The sequence below is a fragment of the Pan paniscus genome, chromosome Y (genome assembly GCF_029289425.2).
Source record: "Pan paniscus chromosome Y, NHGRI_mPanPan1-v2.0_pri, whole genome shotgun sequence".
Lineage (NCBI taxonomy): Eukaryota > Metazoa > Chordata > Mammalia > Primates > Hominidae > Pan > Pan paniscus.
The window spans coordinates 35,579,275-35,588,478 of NC_073273.2; the positions used below are offsets into that span (position 1 = coordinate 35,579,275).

At 44.2% G+C, this 9,204-nt stretch overlaps 1 pseudogene; it reads right to left on the reverse strand.

Moving 5' to 3' along the window:
* Positions 1 to 378: 378 nt before the first annotated feature.
* On the reverse strand, positions 379 to 7,693 carry LOC129395511 (F-box-like/WD repeat-containing protein TBL1Y; annotated as a pseudogene).
* Positions 7,694 to 9,204: the final 1,511 nt, after the last annotated feature.

The following is a 9,204-nucleotide window of genomic DNA, read 5'->3' on the forward strand; positions in this document are numbered from 1 at the left end:
GCCTTTGAAGCTCTGGATTTGGCCATGTGTATTGTTTCCCTTTACAGATGTTGCACTAAATTATTGTGCTATTAGGAACCTTAGCTGTGAATATGCTGAGTCCTGGGAGTCCTTGCAGCAAAGTTCCAATCCTGGGTGTGGTTTTGGGGAGCCCCCAAAGCAGCATCCCTCTTGGAATTACAAAAGAAAGGGGGCTGCACTGATTCTGTGGCTGGTTCACTGCTGTGTTTGAGAGTTGTGAGTAGACAAGTGCCAAAGTCATCTGTATCTTGCAAACCTTATGAGCAATGCTTGCCACAAAATGGGTCTCCTTCTGACCAAATAGGCTCCCTGGGCTCTGTGTTCTGTGTATTCACATTTACTTTAAGGGGCATTTCATATAAGTCTAAATTATTGTTATTATCTGTTTGTATTTATTAGAGACAAGATCTCCCTCTGTCATCCAGGCTGGAGTGCAGTGGTGCAATCATAGCTCACTGCAACCTCAATCACCTGGGCTCAAGCAATCCTCCTGCGTCAGCCTTCTGGGTAGCTGGGACTACAGGTGTGTGTCACCATGCCTTGCTCCCTCCCTTCCCCTCCCTTCCCCTCTTCTCCCCTCCCCTCCTCTTCCTCTCCCTTACCATTTCCTTTTCCCTTTTCTTTTCTTTTCTTTTTTTTTTCTTTTCTTTTCTTGTAATTTTGGTTGAGATAGGGTCTTGCTATGTTGCCCAGGCAGGTCTTGAACTCTTGGACTCAGGGGAACCTCATGTCTCAGCCTCCCAAAGTGCTTGGATTGTATGTGTGAGCCACCACACCCAGTCTAGTTTTGAATTATTTTCAAATTATAAAATACAAACATAAAAACTCACCTGAATGAAAAGGAAACTGCTGTTTGGTTTCTCCTGTGTGAGCATCCCAAATTATTGTTGTCTGTGCTCTGCAAACAAAGGGAAAGTTAGTAATTACTCCTGCAAAGTTTTCTCTAGTAACATGTATCTTACGAGAAAAGACAGTGAGCCTCTCTCCTTATACATCAGCACTATCCGATGCAGATAGAAAGCAAGCCTCATGGACTAGTTTTAATTCTCTAGGATCCACATTAAAAATTAAAAAAAAGTAAGATTCATTAACAATCTTTTATTTTACTCCCATATTCCCTAAAGGATACCATCTCAACATGTAAGCATTATCAAAATCTTACTGCACTATCTGCTTTCTTTTCCTCCCATCCTCAGTCTTTGAAGTACAGCATGTTTTATACTTAGCAATCTGGATAGCCACATTTGATGAGCCCATCAGCCAGAGATGCTGGTGTCAGTTTTAAGATCAGACCATGCCTAACCAACACTTGCAAAAACTGCCAAAATTTTTCCTCATCCCCAAATGCAGAAAACTATTAAAAAACCTAGAACAAAGCATCTCTAAAGATTTTCTGGAATTTTTCCAAGTGCAAGGCTGCAAAAAAAAAGCCATTTCTCAAAATGCCTCTGCCTGTGACTCTATGAACTGGGGGCAGTAAAAATGGGGGCAGAGTCACTGGCATGCACTGGGACCAGGCATCAATGTATAGGCCTATCAATAAGGAGAAAAGCAATGTAGACCATATTAGTTCTTATGAACTTATACTGATGTGGGGAAGATTATTTAGAGAAGGACTTCAATGAATAGCATTGGAATTTTGTGTTCATCAGCTGGAATTTTCAACAAAATTGGGAACTACATACACTTCTCTGTCAAGATTTTGCTTTAAGAAGAATGAATTCTATTGTTTGTTGACTGTGGGCATTTTTAGAAGAACTGAGAAGTGTCTTTGAAACTTGGTAATCATGGGTTTTGGGTCAGCCCTTGGCCTATTAACATTTCTTTAGATGTTAGTATATAACTCTACTTTATTTAGCCATGCCAAAGCTAATCTAATACTGCAGAGAATATACAAACTCATCATACTTGTGCCTGTCTCCTATCTGGGTAGTACTGGATGAGTTAACACAACAGTGAAGTGCTTGATAAAGAAAAGTGCTGTCAATTTCATAAGTTATTTTTAATAACTCAAGCAGCAATTACTGAGAGCCTACTGAATGCATAGCAAACTGCTTTGTATGTACATTACTTGAAATTAAAACATCTTGACAAAAATCTGATAGTAGCTAAATGGGAATGTTTAGTGCATCAACCACAACTCAGCTTTTAAAATATACACTAGGCTACCAAGTCTGAATGAAGGGTTTCTTGACATAAAAGAGAGTGAGATATCTTATGAATGAATGATTTGTTGACCTAGTTATATCCTACTCTAGGGGTCAGAAAGCTTTTTCTGTCAAGGGCCATGTAGTAGGAATTGCAGGTTTCGAAGACCATGTCTTCTCCCTTACAGCTGCTCATCTCTGCTGTTGCAGCATGAAAACAACCGTGGACAAGTCCCAACAAAGGAATGTGACTGTGTCCCAATAAAACTTTATTAAAAAACGAACAGATGAGGTGCCAGACTTGTCCTGTGTGTGCCACAGTTTGCCAAATGCAATTATGACTTCTCTAAGAGTAGGATAATGTATAAAGGTCAAGTCTATCATTTTATAGTAACTTTCAACAGAAACCTGTGACTGAAGATTTTCAAGTTATCCTGACATTATCACAAAATGCAAAGTCTCATAAAAGCCTGAGCATCATCCATTATTCAGGAATGGTTTCCAGTTGTAGAAACAAAAGTTGATGTAAAAACACGTAAGTTTTTTTTTTTTGTTTTTTTTTTTTCAATTCTAGATAATGCTTCTTTCCCAAAGCCATGGCTTAGAATTCCTGGTGAGTCTTGGGAATGCATAACTCTTCCAGGAAGGCTGACTCCTGCTCAGAGAAATCTATCGTCTACAATGGGAAGCAGCAGTTAATCAAATTAGGACAACTGAAGCCTGAGAAACACTCACAGCCTGTGCTACTCAAGTTCCTCAGTGGGTGAAAGTTTAGGCAGTGCACTCCCCACATCACATGGCTCCTTCCAGCAACTGACAGATGCAATGTGGATATTTTCTTCTCTCTATCAATCACTGAACCATGTACCTCCCATAAAAGGAAACTGCACAAGGGTCTAGAGAACAGCAGAATATATTAAGAGATTATGTGCTACAAATCAACAAAAAGATCAAACTCATAAAAACAAAGCCTAAACCAATCCTTTCCATTTCTTAAGGGGAAGCACAAAACCTAAAAGTTCCAAAAAGACATGATTTTTAGATCTAAAAAAATTGGCTGGGTACAGTGGCTCATGCCTGTATTCCCACCACTTTGGGAGGCTGAGGCAGGTGGATCACCTGAGGTCAGGAGTTTGAGACCAGCCTGGCCAACTTGGGGAAACCTTGTCTCTACTAAAAATACAAAAATTAGCTGGGCATGGTGGCATATGCCTGTAATCCCAGCTACTCAGGAGGCTGAGGCAGGAGAATCGCTTGAACCCAGGGGGCAGAGGTTGCAGTGAGCCAGGACGGTGCCACTGCAGTGCAGCCTGGGTGACACAGCAAGACTCCGTCTCAAAAAAAAAAAAAGAAAGAAAGAAAGAAATCAGTGGCTGTGCACTGCGGCTCACACCTGGAATACCAGCACTTTGGGAGGCTGACAGAGGAGAATCACTTGAGCCTAGTAATTCAAGACCAGCCTGTCCAATATGACAAAACCCTGTCTTTTTAAAAATAAAAAAAGTAGCCAAATATGGTGGGAGATGCCTGTAATCCCAGCTACTTGAGAGGCTGAGGCAGGAGGATCACTTGAACCCTGCTGAGGCGGAAGTTGCAGTGAGCTGAGATGGTGCCACTGCACTCCAGCCTGGGCAACAGAGTGATCCTTTCTCCCTACCCCCCAAAACAGTAAAAGACAAACAAATAAATAAGCACCTACAGGCCAAAGGGGCATATTTTAAGCTAATACTCACTTTGTCCACACCAGTACTCAAAATATAATTCCCTTTTTTGCTCCATTTCAGGGCAAAGATAGGGCCTTTATGTTGGCCTGAGGTGCTGGTCAGGTTACCTGTTAATAAAAACAAACATGTTGATTTTGTTGTCATGGTCTGTTCAATCAAGGGTTATGTATGGCAGCTCTTCTTACCTGACCCCAGCACGAGGGGTACAGGACTTATCATTTTCGGTCCATATTCTTGCAAAACCATCGTATGAACCTGTAGCCAATAGTGTTCCATCACTCTGAGGGCCAGAAAGAGACACAAACCCACAAAAACAGCTTAGGAGTGGGAGCACCAAAGAAGCTCAGAGAGCCTCTCTCAGGATCCCAAGTCCAGAGGGTTCTTCAGGCAATAGTTGGTGCCATGCAATGTTAGCACACCCTGCTCTTAAATCAAATGTGCGGCATGAAGACCAAGGAGACAAGGGAGCAATGAAAACACAATGGAACCATTCACCACTTTGTGTTCTCTAATGAGTGACGGAACTAAAAACACCATGATGAAAGTTATCATGACACTTTGCAGAAAATAAAAAGCTCAAACTGTGTGCATCCCATGTGTCAATGCACATGACACTTGTTGCTGAAATCCTAAGGTGGAGAGGCACCTTTTCTAGGCTGCACCTCATGTCTCCCCTGGAGAAATACCTTATAGCTCCCAGCCTATTTCCCCACCATGAGACCACAGGCTCATTTTGCTAAGACATGTTCACGATGCAAAGATATGGCTACCAAACAACCAGCTCACCGTCTGCCTGATGTGGCCTTATTAAGAGCTCTTAGAAGCCAAGACCACCTCTGTGGGTAGCCCCCCAGGTTGGGCCAAAGTACGTAGGACAACCTGTCTCCTATGTCTGCACACATTCCATCACTGCAACCCATGCCTGGCTGGCAGATTTTACCAATTTCAAAGTGCCCGGGGGTGGAAGATGCTTACGTTCCAGTCCAGTGAAATGACATCTGACATCTTTGTTACTTGGGATGTCATGGCCCCTTCTGGTATACGGTGCCTTAACATAAGCTGGGTGGAGGCCCTGTTGCCATTCTCATTCAGGTTCCATATCTTTGCAGTTGAGTCTTCAGATCTGCAGAATAAAAACGCAGGAGGCTCTGGCGTTTGGTTGAAATTGGATGAAAAGCTCACCACAGCTTTCTCTCTGGCCAGGTGACATCGTCCGCATGTGCTCTTCTGCATTTTTTCATACCATTGGATGCCTGTTTCTGTCCTTGCCATCTTTGCATTTGGTAATTTTAACTGCCTTGTGTTACTCTTCACCCCACAGAGAAAAGGACTTGAACTATGGCTTCTGCACAATATGAGACCCATAGAGAAGTGGCTCATAGAGTCACCCATTTCTGGGTCCATCCAAACTGGGATAAGAAGGGGAGTGCATGTTCCTTAAGGCAGAACTCCAGAGAAGGGCAAGCAGCTTGCATCTCCCTGACCCTGGAGTGCCCCAATCCTGACTTCCTTACTTGGAAGCTAGCAAATCACTGACAGTTCCAGGCACAAGTGAACACCTCAGACTCATGGGCCCAAATGACTGTGGCTTTGTTGGGAGGAATCTCAACATCCCCATCCATTTCCATTGGCTTTCAGTGATTATCCGTCACAAGAGACATAAAGAGACATGTGGCTTACCAATACAAGAGGAAGGCATTTAAAGGGCACTTTTGTTTCCAGAAATATCTTATTTTTATGTACTAAGTAATACTACTTCTAATGAGTCTAACTAAATTGTGGCTTTTGTGCAGTTTAGAAAATATATCAGATTTCTTTATAATTTCACAGTCTTTAAACTCCACCAAAAAACAAAAAGTTATTTTGACCAAGTGTGGTAACTTACACCTGTAATCCCAGTGCTTCGGGAGGCAAAGGATGGTGAATTGCTTGAGGCCAGTAGTTCAATGCCAGCACAGGCAACTTGGCAAGACCCCATTTTTACAAAAAATTGAAAAATTAGCCAGATACAGTGGCACATGCCTATGGTCCCAGCTACTCAAGACACTGACACGGGAGGATTGATTAAGCCCAGTATGTAGAGGTTAGAGTGAGGCATAATTACACCACTGCACCCAGCCTAGGGGACAGAGCAATACCCTGTCTCTAAATGCACCCCAGGGAAACAATTATTTACTCTTTGTAATTGAGGCCAGCAAATTATAGCTCATGGATGAAATCTAGCCACCAGCTGTTTCTGCATAAATAGTGTGACTGGCACTCCACATGTTTTCACATTACTTATGGCGACTGTTATGGGTTAAACTGTGTCCCCATAAAATTTGTATCTTGAAGCCCCAATTTCTAGGATCTCAGAATAAGGCTATATTTGGAGACAGGGACTTCACAAAGATTAAGCAGCGTAAAATGAGGTCACTACAGTCGACCCTAACCCAACGCGACTGCTGTTCTCATGAAAAGAGGGGATTAGGACACAGACACCTACAGAGGTACGACCATGTGTGGAAACGGGGAGAAGACAGCATCTACAAGCCAAGGAGAGAGACCTAAGAAAAAAACCATCTCTGCCCTCACTTTGATCTCAGGCCTTACCAGGCGCAGTGGCTCAGGCCTGCAATCCTAGCAATTTGGGAGGCTGAGGCAGGTGGATCACCTAAGGTCAGGAGTTCGAGGCCAGCCTGATCAACATGGAGAAACCCCATCTCTAATAAAAAATACAAAATTAGCTGAGTGTGGTGGCACAGGCCTGTAATCCCAGCTACTTGGGAGGCTGAGGCAGGAGAATTGCTTGAACCTGGCAGGTGGAGATTGCTGTGAGCCAAGATCATGCCATTGCACTCCAACCTGGGCAACAAGAGTGAAACTGTCTCAAAAAAAAAAAAATCTGTTTGCTGGTGCACAAACGTGCCTGCACGCCCATGCACACACACACGAGTGCACCATGCACGGAACATATGCATGCTCTGAACTTACATACATGCTGAAGTGGCATCTCTACAGGTTTGTAGAGGAGTAGTATGTACAAGTGGAGCAGGTTCTCTGGATAGAAGTTCAGACTCACTGACTGACTTGCCATGTACTCTCTGGCAATCACCTAACAGGGAATGATGTTCTCGGATTTTGCAAAGACTAAATAACCTGATGTCCAGTGTCTGGGGCCCAGTGCCCTCGGCAGAAACCGTGAGCTCAACGATTATACCACAATTTGGCCAAAAACACTCAACATGGAAGGCGAGAGGCTGAGACCAAACGTGTCCACGAATTAAACCCTTTTCTTTATGATGGGCAATAACCATGCGTTATAGGAGTGTTCCCAGATTAGCAGTGCACGCGATTTCCTAAAGTTGAAGATGAGAATAAAGAGGGTCAGGTTGAAGGGTTGTGATTGAAAAAATGGAAGGGGAAGCTCTTCCGGCTAGATCTTAAGCAAACACTAGAGAGCAGCTTCGAAGACGCTGATAGCAGACTTTAAGAAGGCATTCGGAATGGCCGAGATTTAGAAGAAAAGAACACAGAGAAGCCCAACGAACTTCAAGAGCCTGCACACTCACTGATTGCATGTGCTCCTTTCTCTTCCCCATTTACTGTTGCCTCTCCATTCTTTGGTGGATTTTGCTGGGAAAGGCCATCTGGTGTCATGGTTGCCACCTTTGCCATGGCTGCTGCCTCTGCGGCTGCTGCACTGGCTTGTTGCTGAGAGAGCTTCTCTCCGAACTTCTGCTGCTGCGTCTGCACCACGTCAGGAGTCACGGCGTCTGTCAGGGACAGGGACTCTATGGGTCGGCTGTCGAACACCACCATCCAGGGGAAGCAACCTAAGGGACAGCCATCAACTCTCGCGGGTGAGCGTTCTGGGAATGGTCTCTACTTTCTGGGCAGGAAGGGCTCCGGGAAGTGGAGCATAAACAGCTGGCTCCCAGCAGCCAGGGGGCCGCGGCGGAAGCAACAGGGACCCGGAGCCGGGGAGCCTGGGGTGAATGATTCCATGGTGGGCCAACGGCGAAGAACATGGCGAACTGTTGTTAAGAACTAGGTGTGACCGCTGTTCTGAGTATCAAACCCAGCTGCGGCATTCAGGACAAAAAGGCCATTTATTCTTGACAAAATGTGTTATCCCTGACGCAGTGATTCTCAACAGGGGTGTGACTGTGCCTCCTTGGGGGATATTATGCAATGTCTGGAGACACTATTGGTTGTCACAACTAAGAGAGGATGTGTGGTCCTGGCATCTGGTGAGTGGAGCCCGGGGATGAGGCTCAACACCCTGCAGTGCCCAGGATGGCCCCACTACAGAGAATCCTGCAGCCCCAAATACTGAGTGCTCTACTGGAGAAGGCCTGCCCAGGTGCTATGGCAAGTCTGCAAAATCTCTGCAAAGGACCATCCATTATATGGGAGGGTAATGCTTCAGAAGCCGAGCCCAAATGAGATGCCCACACCATTTAGGCCTGGTTCCAAGTCCATCTGTCCAGGGGATTTAATAAAATAGTTAACAACATTATTTCGTTCTGATTCATGTTCTTTTGTTTTGTTTTGTTTTTGATTCTGTGATTTCCATCTACCACAAAAAACTTTCCACACGTGTTTAAAAATATAGGAGGAAGTTCTTTACTTGTGATGCATGTCAAATATACAAATCACCTGAAACTCAATATGCCTTGCGGTAGTGTCTGGTACATACACAAACTTTTTTTTTAATACTTTAAGTTCCGGGTTACATGTGCAGAATGTGCAGGTTTGTTACAGAGGTATATATATGCCACGGTGGTTTGCAGCACCCATCAACCCATCATTTACTTTAGGTATTTCTGCTATTGCTATCCCTCCCTTAGCCCCCAACTCCCTGACAGGCCCCATTGTGTTCCCCTCCCTGTGTCCACGTGCTCTCATTGTTCAACTCCTGTTTATGAGTGATAACATGCAGTGTTTGGTTTTCTGTTCTTGTGTTAGTTTGCTGAGAATGATGGTTTCCAGCTTCATCCGTGTCCCTGCAAAGTGATCTGAACTTGAAGACCTCGGAAACAAGGAAGAATTGAAGAATTGAAAAGCTCATATTTCAGCTGAAGAATAACTAAATGAAACATCACCCCAAATGATTTCTGATTATAAGACAATATTCGAAACAAGGAAAACAATACAACCTATGTAAAGAACTAGCTGTATGGAGCTTGCAGTGAGCCAAGACCACACCACTGCACTCCAGCCCAGGCAACAGAGCAAGACTCCGTCTCAAAAAAAAAAAAAAGGAACTAGCCACATCACCTCCTCAGCCACTCTTGGCCCTGATTCTGGCCATGGAGTGGGCAATGGTG